The sequence below is a fragment of the Rhipicephalus sanguineus genome, chromosome 7 (assembly GCF_013339695.2).
Source record: "Rhipicephalus sanguineus isolate Rsan-2018 chromosome 7, BIME_Rsan_1.4, whole genome shotgun sequence".
Taxonomy (NCBI): Eukaryota; Metazoa; Arthropoda; class Arachnida; order Ixodida; family Ixodidae; genus Rhipicephalus; species Rhipicephalus sanguineus.
The window spans coordinates 21,165,045-21,186,617 of NC_051182.1; positions in this window are offsets into that span (position 1 = coordinate 21,165,045).

A 21,573-nucleotide genomic window follows, 5' to 3' on the forward strand; every position below is an offset into this window, starting at 1 on the left:
TTCTTTATTAGACACAAACAAAGGGTGGCCGGCAACGAATGAAATGCCCAAAATGGGAAGAGCCCTAGCTTTCTTTAAGAATTGCCGTTTTAACTCCAAAAAATATCAAATGGATCGAGGAGCAGGGTACAGTTTGACGGCTCTTACTGCCGATTTTTAATAGCCGTTTCTCGCCCTTCCTAAGGATCGACATGTACAGAAGCTTTATAATGACTCGTTCGATAAACACGCGCCTACATGAATTCATACTGAGTAGTTTTCTCGCGCGAGCGACGATATTACTGCGGGGCGGGCGTGTCTGTATTCTGACTTGCAGTTCTATCGATACCTACAACTATAAAACCGCTCCGCAAAAACAAATACAATTAGTTGGCAAAAAATGCCGGTGTGTTAGTTCATTAACGCGTACCAGTTGACAGGTATGTGTTCTGACGTATGAGTCAGAGAAGCACCAGCGAGTGCGGCCGGCTGCTTTCGGTGAGCCTGCGTTCGTTGCTGAAAGCGTGTCGCATCGATGGTCATCTTTCCTTGTGCGGACACCGTACACAAGAAAAAATAGTTAATTTAGGTTAACGGATGTCCAAACCATGCGTTACAGTAAATCTTATACGTTGGAATTGCGTGTACTTAAACCAAGAAGCGCCGGTGGCGTGTAGACGGACTCGGCCGGTACTCTAGGCCTAACACTCGCTGGGAGCCGCACTGGGTAGCACCGATCTCGGCGCAGATGAGTTGCGATGGTTGCAGTTTCTGCATTTTAGCCTCGAAACCTTTTTAAGTGCTACCTAACGTATAGCTGATGTAAGTGGAAGTGCAAGAATTTGCCCAGATGCGTTTCCGGTGTGGCGATATCCAACGACGGCTGTTTTTCTGGCCTCCGTTGGGAGACGTCGCGAAGCCAGAGCTCATTTACTTCTTGCCAACTGCATGGCGATGTAACGATTTGCTCTGTAACTTCAGACCAACGCCTCCAGACTTTTAAACATTACAGTATGAAGTCATTACAGCAACACATCACGGATGCTAAACTGATATATATATGAGTGGCATGCACAAAATATGTATTCATTGCTGCTACGTGCTCCGCAAAAATTAACGACGTTATTGGCACTGCATGAATAAAAAAACCGTGGTAGAAAACAAAATAATAAGTGTTGGCTGCTCAGAGTTGTTAACTAATTTTTGTCCACATTCGACAGGGCAACATTAAAAATGACCGTGATTTCACATATATCATATCACGTATATCATGAAAATAGTGCACATCTCCTCGTCTTTCTCTGCCAAGCTAGAATTTGTGACACATGTTTGGGACCCATTAGGATAGCATCTGTCGGTATCATCAAATCAGACATTCGATATTCAACGATACAAAAGCATTCCGCCGCGCACGATACTGAAAGCAGCGCGCGGCACTGGCAGAACAGTGCAGGCTCCAGTATGTGCCAGCGCACGCCAGTGAGAATTCCAGCGTCTCCAGCGCTTCGCAGTGAGCGCCAGCATCACAGCGACAAGGCCAGTGGCTCTACCAGTGTGACCCAGCTCTTTCCCAGTGCTTTCACCGGAGCCCCAGTGAATTCGAGCGTATACTAGTGTTCCCAGTGTGGTCCAGCGCCAAAAGCGTACTGGTACCACGCTGGGGGTACTAGAACGGCGCTGGTTTTTCCAATAGGCTATATATACATGCTTATACATATACACGGTGAATGACGACGGCGGCGACGGGCACGGACAAAAACCAGCCGAGACTGTCAATAGAATTGATATCGCAATAAAAGAAGGAGGGGGAGAAGGAAAAACACAGCATGGCCATGTTAGCACTGTCTAACAAGGAGTGGAAAGTCCAACGTGAGAACGAAGGGAGAGAATAAAAGCACAGAATAGTCATGTATAGCATAGTATGTCAAGGGCTGGGAAAGGGAATTGAGGGTGAGAAGTAATGTATGGGTGAAAGGAAGGAAAGAGAGTAGAGTAGAGGGTGAATCATAGCGTAGCCATGTATAGCATAGATAGCGAGGGGTGGGAAAGGGAAGTGAGAGGAAGAAGTGATGTAGGGTGAGGAGGAGGGAAAGGAAGAGGGAGCGTAGTATAGCGGACGGGAGTGGAGGAGGCAAGCGAGTTGGAGGTTGGAGACATGCAGGTGGTCAAGAGGAGGGGTCGTTCCTTCATTGCTAAATGATGGCGATCTTCGCCTAGTTTTGCAGCACAGTCTGCCGAGGTGGATCAGTGGTTACGGTGCTCGACTGCTGACCCGAAGGTTGTGGTGCTCGACTGCTGACCCGAAGGTTGTGAGTTCGATCGCTGTCGCATTTCGGTGGAGGCCAAATGGTAGAGGCCAGTGTTGTGTGCGATGTAAAAAGTGCACGTTAACAACACCAGATGGTCGACGTTTCCGGAGCCCTCCACTACGGTGTCACTCATAATATTATCGTGGTTTTGGGACGTACAACCCCGTAAGCTCCTCACCAAATTGTATTTCATCGCTCAGGTTTCCCCTCATCTCCTGCGTACATTGGCCGTTACGACGTTTAGTCATTTAAAGCTACGCATAATTTTAGAGCAAAGCTAGTAGGCTCCCGTTGCTGCGTTCAGCGGCGTCGCCGTTGCCGTCGCCGTCGGCGGCGTAACTGTTAGACAGGAAATGTTAACCTATAAACAAGAAGAAATAAAATGAGAAAAGAATAACCATGGTCGAATGGGATTTTAATCTGGGCCCTCTGCGTGGCAGTCGAGTATTCTATAACAGAGCCACGCTGGTGCTTAAAACATATTTGCAAAAAGACCCTATACAAACGTCCTGTCGGGCAAGGAATCGCGTTAACCTGTGTAATATAGCGTGGCAGAAGAGGCAAAAACAACCAGTCATCACACAATGGTAACTGCGCGACAAGTGGTTGGTTTAATACTTCTCACACACTGCAAATTGCTCAGCCATAATTCTTCATCTTCATCAGCCACATGCAGCATCAACAAAGTGCACATACCTTAGAGATGTGTAGCGGGTACCTCGCTTATCCACAGAAAGACGAATAATGTTGTAGTGGGTGCTTTCCTACTTCAGAAAAATTTATTTATGGCGTACTCAATACCTTGCGGAAAGCCAAAACTACAAACACAGTTGGCCCTGCCCTAACAGGAAGCTGCGGTCAGAATTCGCATTAGGCAGCATCGTAATTGTCGGTGAATATTTCATGTGATAAGTTTTCCTGAATATTACAAGCTCAAATTAGCAGTAATTATCTATCGCCGTATGAAATGACTTTTACTCATTGAGAAGTGCGTACCTCAATCGCTATATAATGTGTTCCGCACCAGACCTGAAACAGAGCGGAAATAAAAAGTTTCAAGCAGGATAATATTTATGTTGTGCACGGAGTGTTATATATTTTATCCGCACTCATAAATAGAAATATTATGCGCATCATATATTGCAACCATGATTACCGTTATTTGAACTTCAGTAAAATGATGTGTGACAACAGGCACACTAAAAAAGGTTGAAAAAATCAATTTTATCAGCTGCGACTTGCAATATATGCCCATTAATGCTCTTCGTATCACTAAGCAAATAGTCCCGCTCATACATTTGGCTAAGGCACATTGCCGGGCTAGTTGGTTGGGATTCATAGTTCGTATGGCGTAGCGCACCACGACAGGGACAGAGAAGAGGGACGCACACACACAGAGCTATGTGTGTGCGTCCCTCTTCTCATTCCCTGTCGTGGTGCGCTACGCCATACGAATTATGGATACATTCGGCATTATTAGGCGAACGCAGCCGTCCGACTCATAACGTGTCTGTGGAGTGTGCGCCCATATGTGCGCGCCTATTTGTGCATTGCATTGGCCTTTGATAAGTAAATTCCGCGCGCTTCTAAATTTGTAACAAACGATAAAACTGCATGCGGCTTCACGAAGCAGCGAAAAGCAGGCCCACAAGAAGACTGAGTATATTTTGGGCGGGTACAAGGGACTTTGCCGGGAAGTATCTTGGCGTCCATCCACATCGCTCAATCACAATCAAAACTTCAGGCATGTCGCGGCGAAAAGCTTCAGGCAGCGAAAAGCGTTCTCAGTTAAGGCCGGGGCTGCCTTAGAATACAAATCAGTTTATATTTATCGGTAATTAAATTATATAGGATCTAGCATATGCCGTACAAAACTATGACCTCCCATCAAAATTGTGCGGAAATATTAGGGCAGCGTCGCCACGTTTGCTTTTCTTTCTAGCGCATTTCCTCGGTTTCAAGGCGTCTTTTCACAGCATGTTTGGTTGTTGCTGACGGGTATTCCGCTAATACAAGCTAAACGTTGTTTTATTGTGACAGCAATTATATGGAAAGTCTCGGCTGAATTTTGCCGTCGCCGCCGCCGTCATGCACCGTATATGTATAAGTATATATATATATATATATATATATATATATATATATATATATATATGTGTGTGTGTGTGTGTGTGTGTGTGTGTAAGCCCCAAAGAAAAATATTTCAGAAAAATGGGGACCTCTTGCTCCGCAGCGAGTGGCGCTAACCACTACGCCACGAGACGCAGATCCTCCACGTAGCTAACGGCGAGCGTTATATACACACCCTTTACCGTTGGACGGACTCAGAGACGGCAGGCGCTTTAAGCGTTTCTTCATTACCAGCGAGATGGCGCTAGGAGCGCGACGGGCGCATTTAAAAGTCGTCGGCGAGCTCGCTCGCTTCTTATATTTGCGCAGGGAGAACCTTGGCCTTCCGCTGTTTGCTCGCGCGGTTTTCTCGTGGTGAGGGCAAGAGGGATGTTTCAAGCTCCCACCGTGATGCCCGCGCTCATGTTACGGAGCGTACGAAAGTCACTCGAGCTCAAGGGACGCCACTAAACGAACGTTTGTTCAGAAGGTGAGCGCGAACTATCAAGTGTCACAGCTCGACACTTGAAACACGCTAGTTTCCTTCGCTGCTTCGGCCGCCTTTGCAACAGGAGCGCTGTTCAATCTGAGAGCATCCATTGGCGAGCCTCACTTCGTACAGCATTAGTTTCTTGCTATCGCATTCATTGCTTCGGCCTTGCGGCGAAACTGTGACTTTTTCTTTTTAGGGCATCTTTAAAGCTTCATTGTATTTAGCAATTGCACGACGGCTGTGTAGTTATATTACATATGAGCTCGTGTGAAATCCCCTTTCTTCAATGCGCTCAGTGCCCTTTTAGGGCGAATTGAAATATGTTTTCATCATCCAGCACGTGCTCCTTCATGCTGAACCCAATTGCGGGCACCTTAACCAACTGCCCAAGTTTACGAGCAGTGCTACTGACATGAGCAGCACTACCTCACCTTTAAACTATGCTCATGTGCAGAAGGGGGCTGACTGTCATGATTCTAAAATATCTGATGTCCACAGTGATCTCGACGATGATGAATGGAACTCCGTATTCGTCATGGGATGTGGTTTAGCCCTCTTCGGCATGGTCTTGTCCATCATATTCATCTCGGTGGCGATAGTTTTCAGTGAGTACCAGTTATTTCACTGCTTCGTGCAATACAGAAGGAATACAGAACCATTGGGTTTTTTTACGTGCGTCTTGTTTTCTTTACATTCTTCGATGATGTGCAATATGTATATGTGACGTCATGAATGAGATCATCTTTTCGTCCACTTTACTTTCTTCACATTTATGTTCTAAATACTACAGATAACACCCCCTATACTTTCCTTGGCGTTATTGTCTGTTAGTTCTCATTAATATTGTGTCTAACAAAGATAAACGAGCCCTTAGGAAATCATCTCCTTTCCTTCATTCATAGCGAGGGTCTCGTCCTGGCAGACTTAATGCCTTCAGGTAGTATGCGAGGGGTTATTGGTCAGCTGCCAGCTCGTAAAAAGATCATGTGCTACGTGACGCCACCAGGCAAAAAAATGAGTGTTCCACACTCGCCGCCATGGCTGCGATTGGCGCTGACTAACACTCCTACGTTTAAATCAACATATATACCCCAAAAAGTGGACGGGAGGATGACCGCCGCCGTAGCTCAGTGGTAGAGCATCGGACGCGTTATTCGAAGGTCGCAGGTTCGGTCCCTGCCGGCGGCAAGTCATCTTTTCGTCCACTTTACTTTCTTCACATTTATGTTCTAAATACTACAGATAACACCCCCTATACTTTCCTTGGCGTTATTGTCTGTTAGTTCTCATTAATATTGTGTCATGAATGAGAGACGTTCTGTGGCTCATGCGCCATACTTTGATTACCTTGCACGCGCCCTTCTTCATCCTCGGCTTCCCCTGTCATTGCTTGTTACGTAACACACGCACACACACACACACACACACACACACATATATATATATATATATATATATGTTCAGCCACACTTGGGAGTCAGCGCTCATCCAGTCTTATTTGTGAGCCCGTTTATAAGTTTGCGCTCCTATACCCTCCTGCCTGTGATAATTCTGCGTGTAATATCACTTATTTCTTATTTATGTTGTACAAACCGAGATATACGTAGCATTGAAAGTAAAATGCCTTCACACAGATGCTTTATTAGCGCTGAAATTGCATTACACTTAACGAATTGCGTAGATATTTAGCCATTTTTCAAGCCTATTAAGCATTGCTTTACGTTAATGTTAAAGTTAGGCGTCAATTTCTATTTACAACTTTAGAAGGTAGAGCTGTGCCATGAATAACTCACGACACTTGTGTATAAGTTAAGCAGTCCTGATCTCACTGATCCCGCTGTATGGACCGTTTCATCGACGTTGCCCGCCTACGCTTTGGGGAATGTACAAACACAGAAGTAGCATAGGTTGCTGCATGAAAATATAAGCTTCCGTTCGGTCATCTTCAATTATTAAAGCGCACAATGTTACACCAGTGTGCCCACGTGCAATGAAACGGTGTATTAGCCATGGGCGTATCGAAAGCGGAGGTCGCATATCCTGAGCCCCCTTAATTACTTAACATACACACTGAGTACGAATTTCCACACCCTATACCAGGGTTGTACGCAAGGCGTTACAAGTATGGCATACTTGTAATCAATTGCATTTTGTTGTGGTTTTGTTATGTAATCAATTACTTTTTAGAAACTGTAACGTTCTAGGCAATTCAATTACATTTTCTTGTAATTGATTGCCGGTAATCAATGACTTTTTTTCAAAATGAAGTTGTAACCAGTCTTCTACGGAAGTTGCCGTCCCGAAAGATTTGAGAATGCTCTCTAGGGACCCTCGATCCTGTCAGATGGAAGGTCTCTGCAGAGCCTATTTTTTCACCTTTTTCTTGGCCTTACCTGCAACGCCTTACCTGAGCAGCAGCAAAACGGGAAGGGCGACGCTTCATAGAGGACATGGACACTAGCATCGGTGCACTGCGCAACTGCGAGCTGGTGCACAAGGTGTTCCTACGTTATAGGACCGCCCTTCCCTCCAGCGGATTCGTTAGGGGACTGTTCAGTGTAGCAGCTGACCTAGTGACGCAGTACTATCGGTAAATGGACTATCGATAGCATCGATAGTTTATTCGAAACTATCGATAGTACTACTGTCGATAAACTATCGATAATGCAATCCATAGTAGCATCGGTAATATTACTAGCGATAATACACTCTTAGAAAAATGTTAGTAAACGGCTACTACATGCATGCGTTTACTAGTGTCGAGCGTATTTAGCAACCTTCGCAACATCCCTTCACTACGCAACAACTAGTAAAGCTGGGAAATTTTGCCATTACTCACAGGGGAGCCTTTCTTAGAGTCTTTACTATACTATTAAAATACCTATGTCGCCAGATGCTTCGTAGATGCCGTAGTTTATTGTGCCGTAATCGTGACAGTGTAACGGAATATTTAGGCAAAATTTCAATTTTCTAGGTTATGTTGGAAAAATTCGGCAGATCGCACGCGTTGTGGGAACCGGTTTCATGCGAAGCAGTCAGCGAGTACTTCTATGCTGTATTTAATGGCTTTGAGCCAAGCGTTGCGAGGTGGATCGACGTGTTTTTGTAAGTGTAGTAGCTGTGCGCACATCGTGGGCTTACCAGGCACGTCGACAACACTGGCGTTTAAAGGGTAACTTATGGTGTGGTGTAATGTGAGCCCTCAGGTTAAAGTACATACATCGGTATCATCTAAACTAAGTGCACCTTCTGGTGCAATAATGTAAATATCATACGCAACTTTCGTTAATGTATTCTTCTGTGGTCCAGGAATGGTTCAATATAGCTTGCTGAATTATAGCAATACAAATGTAATGTTTATTAGACTGCTATAAAAGCGCAGCGAACACTGGAACCACAAATGTTAATCTGATATGACGCCTGCATCGTAGCAATACATATGCAGTGTTCATTGCTCTCTTGTAAAATTAGATAGCCAGCACAACAACCACAATTGTCGTTGCACCGACATTACGCCTGCATATGCTGTTTTTCCAAACCATTTTGTAGACCTTGCGTGGCTCTGTGGTAGAACACCTGATTGCCACGCAGAATGCTTGGGTTCGATTCCTGTTGTTATCCTCGTTGTTATTATTTACATTTGTTGGGTCAAAGCTGCCGATGTCGGTTTTTCTTAACGCTCTCGCATTTAAATTACCAATGAGGGTATGAATGAGAACTAACAGACAATAACGCCAAGGAAAGTACAGGGGGTGTTATCTGTAGTATTTAGAATGTAAATGTGAAGAAAGTAAAGTGGACGAAAAGATGACTTGCCGCCGGCAGGGACCGAACCTGCGAACCAGGGACCGAACCAGGGACCGAACCTTTCCTTCAATGAGGGTATGAGTCACACGTGTCAGGAGGAAAGCGTTTGACGTCGTACGTGACAGGAGTTTCGCGTAATTCATGTCATGAACAGACAGTCATGTTCGTCAAAGCCTCTTACCCTCCCATGCAAATTTTGGTCTACACCAAGTTAACGAGGCGATCATGAGAGCACCCAGACTTAGGCGGATAGATAGATAGATAGAGACGCTCAAAGTGCCAGAGGTACGCTAAAAAATGCTTCGCATTTAATAACAGAATCGTGATACGTGATGGCATACATATGCGCAAACAGTAGGATACAATAGAATGGGTAAAAAATAATCGATTGTCTCTCTAAATTATATGAATTCTGAGTGGTACAGTGTGTGCTATTCCAAAGTAGGTATATAAATAGCCGTCAAGCTGCTATTAGAGTAGATGGCGCATGCGTGGAAGACTTGATATTTTTTGTGTGCTTGTGTGCGCTCGCTTACAACCGTTCACGCCTCAATGTAGGCTGTTGTGATGTATACTTACCGTGGTAATAAATAAATTATATTAGTGGTGTTTAAGTGGTGCAACAAGCCGCGCCATTTTTTTTATTTTATCCTATACATGCTTATTCGGCACAATCAACTTCATATGGCAATGCACACGCACATATAAACAAAATACGCGTACACCTCTAGCTGGCTAACTGTAGTGCGCTAGAGTTTGTACGGTAACCAAGTTGCTGGTGCGTTTACTAGGAATTTAGTAACGGACTAACCATTCGAGTTAGAATAACTCATTTACTGCCAAGGCAGCGAATTTCACTAAACTGCATCTTACTATTAGTATGTTGTTAGTGAATATACCTGCGTTTTTTTCTCTAAGTGAGTATTATCGATAGTGGTGTGAATAATGATGCTGTTGCTGGGCGCCGATATGGCCAAAACATTTGCGATAGCATGCTATCAGTACTATCACTCATACTCAGTTCGCTTAATTTATGAGCAGTTTTTGGTTAGAGAAATAAATTATTTCCGGAGTGAAAATGGCGGAATATATCGACCAATAATATTCAATAGCAACCAATTAGACCTCACAATTAACAAACTTAGTTCTTCATTTTTTATTATATTGAAATCACAAAAGGCAATATAAACTTGAAGCCGCGCAGTTCCGCCACATGTAACGGCTTTGTTTCCGCCACAGCTGAACAGTTTTAACTTAATTATTATGTGTCAGCCAAGCATTCTCGCAAAGCAAGACAAACATGTCAACTTTCATGCCCTTAAGCCTGCTCCTCCTGCTCAACTATACACCACGCACTCAGGGAACCAAGTTTATGCATCAATGAGTTCTCGCGGTTGATTGTATACTACCGATAGTGCTATTTAATTTACTATTCATGTCACTATCGTTAGCTCTTTATCACTAGTATCGATAGTTTTATAGTGACTCAGCTATCGATAGTATCGATAGTACCATCGATAGTTCTGCATCGCTGGCTGACTTCTTAACGAGGAAACGTGGAAGAATCGTCGACAACTTTGAAAAGCAACTCCTTTTGAAAGTTAGCAAAGTGTAACTCACAGAGGTCATATTAAGCCTCCCAGCCTTCACGCAAGCCTCCAGCCTACTATCTACCATGCAAGCTGCGGTAGTTCGTTCTAGTTTAAGTAAGCTTGTGTTATTGTGTTATGGCGATAAAATGTTTAAGGAAAGTAACGCAAAAGTAAACGATTACATTTCTGTAATTGTGCAGTTACTTTCTCAAGGCTGTATACGACCACTGCAATCAATTACATTTTAAAGGAAGTAATTGTACTTGTAGTCGCTTACTTATTTTCTATAACATGTACACGTCTCACCCATACTCCGCTTTGGACGTCAGATTTTACGTAAGCTGACCGCACCCCCCCCCCACCCCCTTCAGAAAAAAACTTTATTCGCCACAGGCCATAGCACCGATGATTGTATTAAATCATTGTCGCGAAAGGAAAAACTCATAGGGTCCCTTATGCATTTGACTAAATCGACTCCAAGGCGAAAGCTATCTTCTTCTTTTTCTTTAGTCGACGTATTGTATCTCCCCCGCCACACTCTGAAAGCTTTTTGGACCTAACGTGGTTTTGCACTGCCTCCGTGATCGGAGGAGTTATAAGCTTTCTACAATACAAGCTTATATGCCTCCGTGACCGGTGGGCCGATGACGGAGGCAGTACAAAGCGACGATGTTATGTGATGGCATCATCATGTGACGTCACAAATTTTGGCGACCTGTGACGTCATGATGACGTCGTATGGTGACCGTGATTATTTTTTGCATCACTCTTGCCACCGCCGACGCGGAACGCCGGTGGTCAATTTTCGCGTTTGATGAGGCATCTAGGGCTTTTGCCCTAAAAAGACATACAGGGCACTGTGCAGTGAAGCTGAGAAATCTTTATTCTCGAATGGACGGCTGAGTGTCTTGGGTAAAGTGGACACTCCGGGCGCCTTCGTTCACGTGCCACTCTTTCGGGCCTCCGCACGCGCTGCTTAGTCCAGCAGTACATAATACGTGTAAGTACACATCACGCCTGCTGCATACGCTGGCGAAACGCGACGGCCAGCATGGGCGAAATTCAAAAAGCTGCAGCATTCGTACTCAAATTCATGGTCAGAATGTTGTTACGCTGACATAGCAGTGCAACCGTGGTGGCGATGCTCTTGAACTGCAGCAGCATAATATAGAAAAGGAGACCATTGTTCGGGATAAATTTCGGTTATACAGGCATTCTCATCTCGGTCAATTCGTAGAGTAGTGCAAGCCCGCTCCGTCTGTTGCTTTTAATCCCATAGCTGCTCTGCGCTTCTTTTATTACTCGACTGCACAAGATAGCGCTACCTGTGTCTTCCATAGTATAAACTGTTTCCGAGCACAATGACCAAAATTGCCACAGTTGCGCAGTCACCGGCCGTCCTGACAACGCATCGCTCGATGTGAGTGAGGTCATCATAGATGCACCAATCACAGTCATTTATTACCTTTTGTCTCCGAGTATCTCCTAAACGCTGACAAGTAGGGCTGCACCGACTATTCGCAATTACGAGTGAGAGCTCGACACCAAGCGGGCGCATATGGAAGTAGCATTCCTAGGTTCTACCTTGAAGCGTGACATTGTGACGCGTTGAGAAACAGCGGTATAGTTCTTGAATCGGAGCAGTGCGCCACAGAGAAGAGCCAACAAAGTGATGCGAAAAGGCGCGTCATCTCGGTGTAAGATTAACAACGCATCGTTTCCCGAAAGTAGCAAACGTCGCGCAGCGGAAGGCCGCGTTCAATATAAACATTCGCGTAAGAAAAAAGGTGACTGGAACAATGAGGGTTTGTTTAGAATTCGACGACATTTTTCTGTCGGGCGATTACAGCATTACTATGGCATGTTTTAACGTCATGAGAGCAAAAAAAAAAAAACAGATTGCACTTTTGTAGACGCAAGCTTCTTCGCAATTAGGGACGTACGAGAAATATCACCATGTTTGTTTTCTGCACCACTCTTGGTAGTTGTGGGACTCAAACTAAACGGCAGCAATGTTCCCGCTGGTGGTGTTTTTTGCACATCGATTTCAGCACTCAATACTAAAGTGCAGGCTGTATAACGCCACACGAACAGTATGCCAGCTATAGTTCTGCGGTGCATGCCGGCAATGTTGTGTTCTTGTTCAACGTCGCTCTTTGGTAGTTAACCTGCTGCGAATGAATATAAGAGCAAGTTGGAACGCTCGTTCCAACTTTTTCAATGCCCTAACTGCTCAACGAAACGCTAGTTCGCTTTCGCAATTGACGCACTTATGCCCGTACAAATGAATTGGCTAAAGGTACGTCATCACTAATTTCTGAAAGACTAAAGCGGTTAAGTGAAAGCTAGCGCTATTTAACCAAGTTAGGGATTTACTTATCAAGTTCTAATGGTGCCTTCATGACTCATGCAATCCCGGCTTTTTATGTGCACATCTTGTTCACATGTAAGTAGCGTATGATAGGAATAATTACGAATTATGTTTTGTCAGAAAACATTTTTAAAAGGCGGCTGTTCCAACTATGTCTCAACTATGAATATAAGAATCTTCCGCCGCAAGCAACATCTTGCACCTTTTGGAGATGACTGCTATCGTGATGACTTCCCTTATTTAGGCACCGGCTCGCTTGAAAGGTTGCTTATTTTAAGGAAAAATAGAAATCGAATGTTGCTAGCTAAGCAGGTTGGACCACTTGAAGGCATTACGCGATTATTTTCACTCTTTCTTCTCTGGAACCCTTCGGAACGTCTGGCATGAGGTGACCGGCAGCAAGCACACCTTTTCTTTTGTCAAAACACCAGGATTCAACGCCACGATCCAAAATCTTCTGCACAGTGGTAAAACGAAGTGGTACTGTTATCATGTACATCGTAGCCATCTTTGTTTTCTTGAGCAACGGTGCCAGTACATGCAGCGTTTACTTTGGTTGCGTGTCCTCCCGGACCAGCTGCACCGACGGAGGAATCTCAGGACGAATGGTAATGCTAAGTGACGAGGTTCACTGAAAATTCTGCCATTGTAAGATCAAACTATATACACCAGGCAACTGTTTCGGAAGCGACCACAAGCGATGTGTGTATACAGAAATGTGGCATCGATAAACGCGTGCCAGAAAGGTAGAATAAAAAAATTCGCCGCGTATCTGCGTGCTTCGCTGCAGATGCCGTCGAAAGACTATACGCCTTGTGCACCGCCTATAGAGGCGCCGCTGATAGCCACCTAGCGGGCGCCGCCGACAGTGCGTGCTGGAAGCCGAGCAGACGACAGCGCTTTGCACAGCTTTGCTGTGAGGAGATGAATGAAGTTCGCGGCTGCTATTTCCTCTTCGAGCGGGTGCCAGACAACTAATTCTGCACTGGCAGCTGCAGGAAAGGCGCGGGCCTCTACGAAAGTGGACTTGTGCACGATGTTTGTCACGAACGAGCGATTAACTAAGCGCACGTCGCCGATTTCGAACGACGGCAGGAAAGCCTGGCGCCGACGGTTCGTGCGCGACAGAGCGCGCGCATCGAAAAAACAAGTATACAAAGGCGCCGGGAGCGCGCCCGCGCGCCTCTTACCCTATCCGCAGAAGACGCCACCGACACAGACAACGAACGCAAAAGATCGGGATATTCGAGAAAGCAAAGTCCAGCCAGCGGCGCCGTCTGATTCCGCAGACGAATCGGTGAGAGGATCTCGCCCTTTCCCTAGCTTTCGCTGTGGTACGCACAGACGAATCATACGCACCTTCCCGAACCCAGGCGCGAGCCGATACAGGCAATGCAAGCGCAGCCAGGCGCAGCAAGCGCGCGGGGGCAGAGTCAGTCAGTGAGGAGTTAGTCGGCGAAGAAGTTATGTCGTTCTAGTGATAGCATCGTTCGCTCGACCGCAGAAGACGTGTTGTTTGGTGATCTAGTGCTGTGAGTTAAGTATCAAGAGATGACAGTGACAAGTTTTGAAGAGGGTCGCCGAGAAGACATGTGATGACCGACTGCGGAGGAGAACGAACGTCCGCGTGGAGTGAATCGTCATGCCGGTGAATATCAAAGGTGCGTCGCACCGACCAGCGTAACAAGATCCAGCTATGAGGTGCAGCTCGTGGTGAACATCCGCTTTGTTTTGCTTACAAAGGTGACGTCTCAATCACTTCTTGTTCTTTCTGAAGTCAACCATTGCTGCATTTCTGTTTCTGTAAATAATAAATATAGAACTTATCTTGTAATAGCGCGGTACATGCACCGCGCTAGTACAAGCTAAGTTCATGAATGACCAACTCGCCCGAAAAACACTTCTGAAATATAGAACGTTTGAGCGAAGTGCCCTTGGGGGGCACGGCGGTCGAACCGAACCAACGCATGCTCAGCTGATAACTTTGGTCGTCTACCAGTGTCAACATGATCGAGTGCATCCAGCGAGCACCGATATGGCAGAACGAAAGCATTAAAACAAGAAGCGACGTGTTAACCCGCACAATGACGAAGCGGCTCGTCTTTGCCAACGAACAGCGGCGATCCCTTGCTTCCGTCGCTCTTGCTCAGGAGGCCTTGCCGTAAGTGAGTAAAACCGTGTTCCGGGCGCGTTTTTGTAGGTGTTTGAGCACTCCACTCCACAGCAATTGTTATTCGACATCCCTTGAAGTTTCGGCCACCACACATACGACGAACGTTGCTTATTTCACTACGGAAACGTGAACAACGCGGAAACACACGTACAACGACGTAGGAAAACACGGCGGCCGTCTGCTTGCTTTCCCGAGAGCAATGATTGAGTTCGCCGCCTATGGCGCTTCCGTCGGCGCGCACTAGGCGTATAGAAGAGCGCTGCGTGAGATGTGGGCGCAATCTGGCACACGTCGGGAAAGGAGCTTGTGCAGAAGGTTTCCTACCTCCGTGGCAGAGGGCGTTCGTCGGCGCTGCATAGCATCGCATTTTCACCGCAGCAGCATTTTCAGCGCTGCTTAAGAAACTAGGATCTTTAGAATTACGTATCTATTTATTTTCTAATAAAGGAACACACCACCAAATACTTACCTAGTGATGTTGCGCCTCAGATATGCGTAATGTTTGCTTTTTGATCGACAATGTACACAAATATGAACCTACCAACCAGTTTAAAGGGGCCCTGCAACGCTTTCCGGGCATGCTCAAAAAGCGCTGCCGATCGGTAGTCGAGGCTCCCGAGAACACGCGAGCCAAATATTATAGCGATGCGCACGGCCTGGAATTTACAATAAATTCTCAAAGTCAGCTGAAAATCGCTCCCTCTTCTCTCGACAAATGATGTATTAGTCCGCAAAATATGACGCGATTGTCGGCAGTTCCACCATTGGCTGATGTTATAATCACGATAACACCCTCATTATTACTTTCGTTGTTAATTTTGAGTTCAATAAGTAGATAATATGTATGTTTATATTCTGTTATCGCGTTAAAAACACCGAACAAACATTAATATTAGCACTTCCGGTCTCACCGACAGCTCGTCTGCTCGTAGTTGCGTGGTTCCGTTTTCTTCGCCATGCGCAGTGCCGAAAACGTGAATATTTCTGTGCTTTTGACCATCGCCGGTTGCCGTTGAGAGTGGCAGCCGTTCGAGTGTTGCCTCGTCAGCTGGGAACTGCATCGTCGGCACGTTCTCATGACCGACCGAGGCAGCCGTGCAGCATGTCTCCGATAACAATGCTGGCGTCCGGTAATGGCGGCGCTTCGGGGCCGTCTGCCAGTGCCGTCTTACGAGGCGGTGTATCGGAGTATGGGCCGAAACCGATCTCAGCTGTCATTCATTCCAAACGAGCGCGCAGGTTTGCTTCCATGGTTGGCAAAGCGATGAAAACACTACGGCGTTCGAGGTGCACACCCCAACATTACCAAACCGACGCGCAGTTTTCAAGCACGCGCGATACGGCTCCGCTCGACGAGAACGACGCAAGCCGACCGGAAGTGGCGGCACAGACCATGTGGTTTCGCCCAGACGTCAGAGAGAAAAAAATGAAGAAAAAATTTCCGCCGGCGCTCTTGGGCGGAGCCTCGCTCGTCTGCGCTCCCTCCCTCGACTCGCTGCCTAGCTCTCCGCGCGCTCGCTGCGTTGAGTTGAGGGAGAAAGCTGCGGAACGTGATCGCTATAATTTGGTAACACCACTTAGACTTGACGGATTCGAAAAATTTTTGCGGCATATGACTCGTGAAGAGTCATACGTCAATAATGAGACTATTCCAATATAACTAAGAAAGGTGTTGCAGGGCCCCTTTAAGATGGCTGGCCCTTGGGCAAGTGGTTCAACTTTGGCCGGGTGGCTGAATCGGTTGACAAACAGAAATACAGACACACACACACACGGACAGAGAGACCAAAATTTCTGCGTTTAGGTTCCCCAAGAAAGACTATCATCTTTAATATGCAGGCGTCCAAGCCTCTCAAGGCGTTATGATTTACGCTTTGCCATTGGAATGAGCGGCTTCCTACTCTCTTCATTTTCGTACCATACGTACTTTAAAAATATGTAGAACACATAAAGTAAACAGGGGGGTACATATACACCAATATAGTAAATGAATCGCTTCAGCGACAGCATTTATTTAGCAGATGCTGAGGCTTTGAAAAATGTTCTTTGGAAAGCACTCTCGCACATTGCTTGTAAGTTTTAACATGTTCTCGTTAGATTTTCCAGTGAATGGCATTTTGTTAATAACTCAGCGATTATACCGTACGAACAAAGCTTTATTGTAAGCCACTGCGCGTTGCAAGAATAACGAGTGAAATGCTACGTAATATTAGAGGCTCGCATACCAGCAGCCTACCTTGACATCGCGTGGACTGTATGAATGAAAGTGTCAAGCGACACCGAATAATTGCGTGACCACTGCACAGAATGTGCTCGCATATAAGCTGTTTTGTTGAGTTTTTAGTGTTATCTACCTGGTAGCCCAAACGCCGTTCTGAGTGTCACTCCAATTCTCTATCTTGGTCAAGTAAACATGTATACCCAAAGAAATTCATCTGAAGCGTTCTAAATTTTCGTCAAATGAATTTCTATTGGCACTACTTGATGGAAACCCGACGTTGCGTTTTTATCGAAAGACTAAAAATCCACTTAATGCGCATTACTTGAAAAGCACTGTACATTTTTGTTTAGCATACCGCTCACAAGCAGTAACTGGACCAGGAGTTCAACATAATGTTTGCGGGACGACTGTCCCTCTATATTTTGCCTCCTAAGTGGTACAATATTAAGGTTGCTTGTGTTGCGGACCCGAAAAACACAAGTTCAGCCCCAGCCTCGGCAGTCGCGTTTCGATGGATGCGAAATTCTAGAGGCTCAGGTAGATGGTCGAAACTTCCGGAGCTCTTCACTACAGCTTGCCTCATAATCATATCGCATTCATGGACCGTAAACTCCCAAAAAGTATTATCCCTCTAGATCACAATTTCCTTCCTCAGATCGCAGCTCCACGGGCAGTTAAATTTTCCTAATCAAGTCACAATAACGTTTGGCGCGTACACGAAAATTAGCGGTACTTCTACCGGATTCGCTCTGTTAATCCCGAAACTGCTGCCTTTTCAACGATATGTGTGGATTGTACTGGTCAAAATGACACAAATTGTAATGTATATTCTTTCATGTGTATTTATTAAGCGAATACCGAATTCGACGATGACGACGATCACGGTGGAGCTGGAAAAAGAGGAAACCTCGACCCATCCAGCGGTTCCGGTGGTTCCGGTGGCTCTGCCGGAGATGGCGACACCAAGTCCACTCTAGAACAGCAGGTAGAACCACTGCAAAAACGCTGTGATAAAACACCGAAGCTTTTCAATCACATCAACAACAAAGTAATAGGCGCTTGTTCTGGCGACCAACTGAACGGAACAGTCAGGTGGCCGTGCCGTTCAACTCTCACATTTCATACCAATTCAGAAAAAAAATCAGTGATTTTCGTCACATCTAAAGTCTCTAAGCCGATACATACGGTGTTCGATAAACGTCACATTGAATGAACGGACCAATAACGAAATCTCTACTTGCATACGATCAGAATATAATAAATTACACTTGTTGTTCAGAAACCAAACTGGCCGAAATTGTCACTTAGCGATATTCACTATTCATAAGGCATGTTATGATGAGTATATTCGCTAGAACCATGAACAATGGTGTTTGATCTAAAGGAAATATCCGACTTCTCAACGGCAGCAAGCATTACAAGTATCATTCACAATGTACGCCATTTCCCTCGTCACATGCAAAGACTTCATGTTAAAACAGAAACTTGTGTGTTTAGCAGACTGTCTTTTAGTCTTTGGAGAAGCACTTCACTTTAGTGATATCTGTCATGTCAGTGTCAGCTGCGTACACTGCGTGCATAATTTTTAGATGCGAAGCATCTTATTGCGGAGTTCAATCGGGTGGTGGTGGTGGTGTGCGGCGTGACCACCCTTACTGCACATGGGCAAACCCTCTCCCCACACCCCCTCTCCCCTTTCCCCGCTATACACCCCTTTCCCCTTCCCTCCCTTCACTCCTCCTCTCCCTTTCCGCTCTCCACTCCCTCTCTCCCCTCCCCCCGCTGAAACGCGGGCTCGACATGCCGAAACGCTGCTTCGCATCGCCTCATGGTCCCTTTAGCGGGAGATGGTGTGATTTTTTCACCTATATGTGGCTCTTCCAGAGTATTTAACTATGAAATAAGGAAATGTAGATATGCAATATGTTTTGAGGTATCTCAATTTCCGGAAAATGGTTTTCATGGCTTAGCACTGGCAATAGTTGCCATACATTGCATGTGAGGAAATATAATGAGCATAAGAAAGATACACCCTGAACACCTGCCTTGCATGGTGCATTACACACGCGATAGGAAACCCCAAGCAGAGAGCTTGTATATGTAAGATGATAACGACAATGAAGATCCTTGCGATCCTTGTGAAATAATTATCCTCGACCTTCTGCACTTTACAGAAACAAAGTTCAGGGACATCTGCCACAATGCAGCTTCCAACGACAACGATGCAGAGATATCCACAAACAACAACCCCATTGGCACCTCCAAAGAAGCCGAAAATTGTGACAGCACTACCAACGCCGCCACCTACGACACCGAAGATCACTAGAGCACCACCTGTGAGGCACACCACCACTATGTCTACGCCGGTGCCATTAACTACGACGACAGAGATAACCCGACCGCCTCCAGTAAAACCATCCAAGACAATTGCCCCTCCACCACCAACATCTGCACCTACGACGCCGAGGACTACCCGTCCACCACCATTAACAACGTTTTCAACCCCGAAACATGTGCCCCCTTCCACGCCGAAGCCCACCACGCCGAAGCGCAACACGCCAACGTCCACGACACCAAAGCCCACCACGCCAACACCCACCACACCAACACCCACAACGCCAATGTCCACCACGCCAACGCCCACGACACCAAAGCCCACCACGCCAACGCCAACGACACCAAAGCCCACCACGCAAACGCCGACCACACCGAAGCCCACAACGTCAACGCCAACTACGCCAAAGACCACTACGCCAACGTCCACGACACAAAAGCCCACCACGCAAGCGCCCACCACGCCAGCACCCACGACACCAAAGCCCACCACCCCAACCACCACGACACCAAAGCCCACCACGCAAACGCCGACCACGCCAAAGCCCACGACACCAATGGCAACCACGCCAACGCCCACCACGCCAACTCCCACTACGCCGAAGCCCACGACACCGAAGCCCACAACACAAACGCCAACTACACCAAAGCCCACCACGCCAAAGACAACCACGCCAGCGCCCACCACGTCAACTACCACTACGCCAAAGCCCACAACGCCATCGCCAACTACACGAAAGCCCACCACGCCAGCGCCCACCACACCGAAGCCCACAACGCCAACACAAACTACGCCAAAGCCCACTACGACAATGGCCACGACGCCGACACCCACTACTACCACGCCAACAACAACGCAAGGCTCGACTGCTAGTTTACCGCGTGCGTATTTTTCACCTAGTCTTTACGTTATACAATTACGCGTAGAACCTGCCTCATGCTGCTTTACTCTATAGGCTCAAGAGAACCACTAAAGCGTGTTAGAAGTGAATCTGCACTGAGGAAATGATAATACGTCAGTTCTGTGATGTGCACCCTAACATACTGTGTAAAGGTTTCCCTCAGAAAGCTGAGCAAACACTTTACGCTAATTCTGTAAAGAAAACTGAGACATATACGTTATTCTGGAAACAAATATAAACAACGATAGCGCATTCCGTGCGAACCTAAGTATCGGACAATGTTGCCAATTTTAGCGATATTTTCCACAGAACACCACTGGAATAGCGCTAAATGATCGATGGCGTAAGTCTCACAATGTGTTGTAGCCACTTTATTTTCACTAAACGCAACATATTTGTCCCATGCCGTATTTCCTGCGTGGTTTTCACGCACAGAAATACCTAATATGATTTACGAGGGAAGGACCGCTGCCGTAGGTCTATTCGTAGAGCGTTGCGCGCGTTATCCGAAGGTTATAGTACCTATACTGAAGTATCTAGTGTAGTACCTATACCGGTCCCTACTGAAGCTAATGTGTTTCGTCCTCAGATTTCATTACATTCTATATCTGCATAGGCGTATCTATCAGGGGGGCAAGGGGGGCGCTAGCCCCCCCTCTGAGAAATGTTAGGGGGCGGAGCCCCCCCACTTTCGACAGTGGTTATTGTCGGCTGCAGACAACAAGTCAGGCAAACTTTTACTTGAACGCAGCAATAACGTAATTATGTAATAAAATTTGTCCTACGATCCTGCCGTGACGGCTGTTGTCCTCCATGTGTCATGACCACGTACTGTAGGCTACCTCCGGTGCGGGCTGCCTATTCCACGCTTGCGCGCCTTGCGCTCGAGCATTGCAGAGGAGGCTGTCGCTCAGCAGGCGCTCTATAACATAACAGCAATCTGTCATGACATTTTGTCCTGCCTGGCCGGAAATATATGTAATCGGCGACGAAAATATGGGCGGGAACCAGTAAACGTTTTATAGCCCGATCAAACGTTCTCCTTTTTCAGGAAATTTAGTTTCTTTCTTTGAATACCAATAGCATCGCCACTGCTCCATATCCAAGCTGCTGTGAGTTGAGTGTGCGAAAGTGCCCTGTAGTTTAGTTGTGCGTAACCAAGACAGCTAAAATAGATTCCCACTTTAGTCGCCCATTAGACTGCTTCACTTTGCTTATCATATGGTAGCCTGCAGCGATCGCGGCTGCTTGTAACAAGGCAGTGGACTCAAGCACATTGAGAA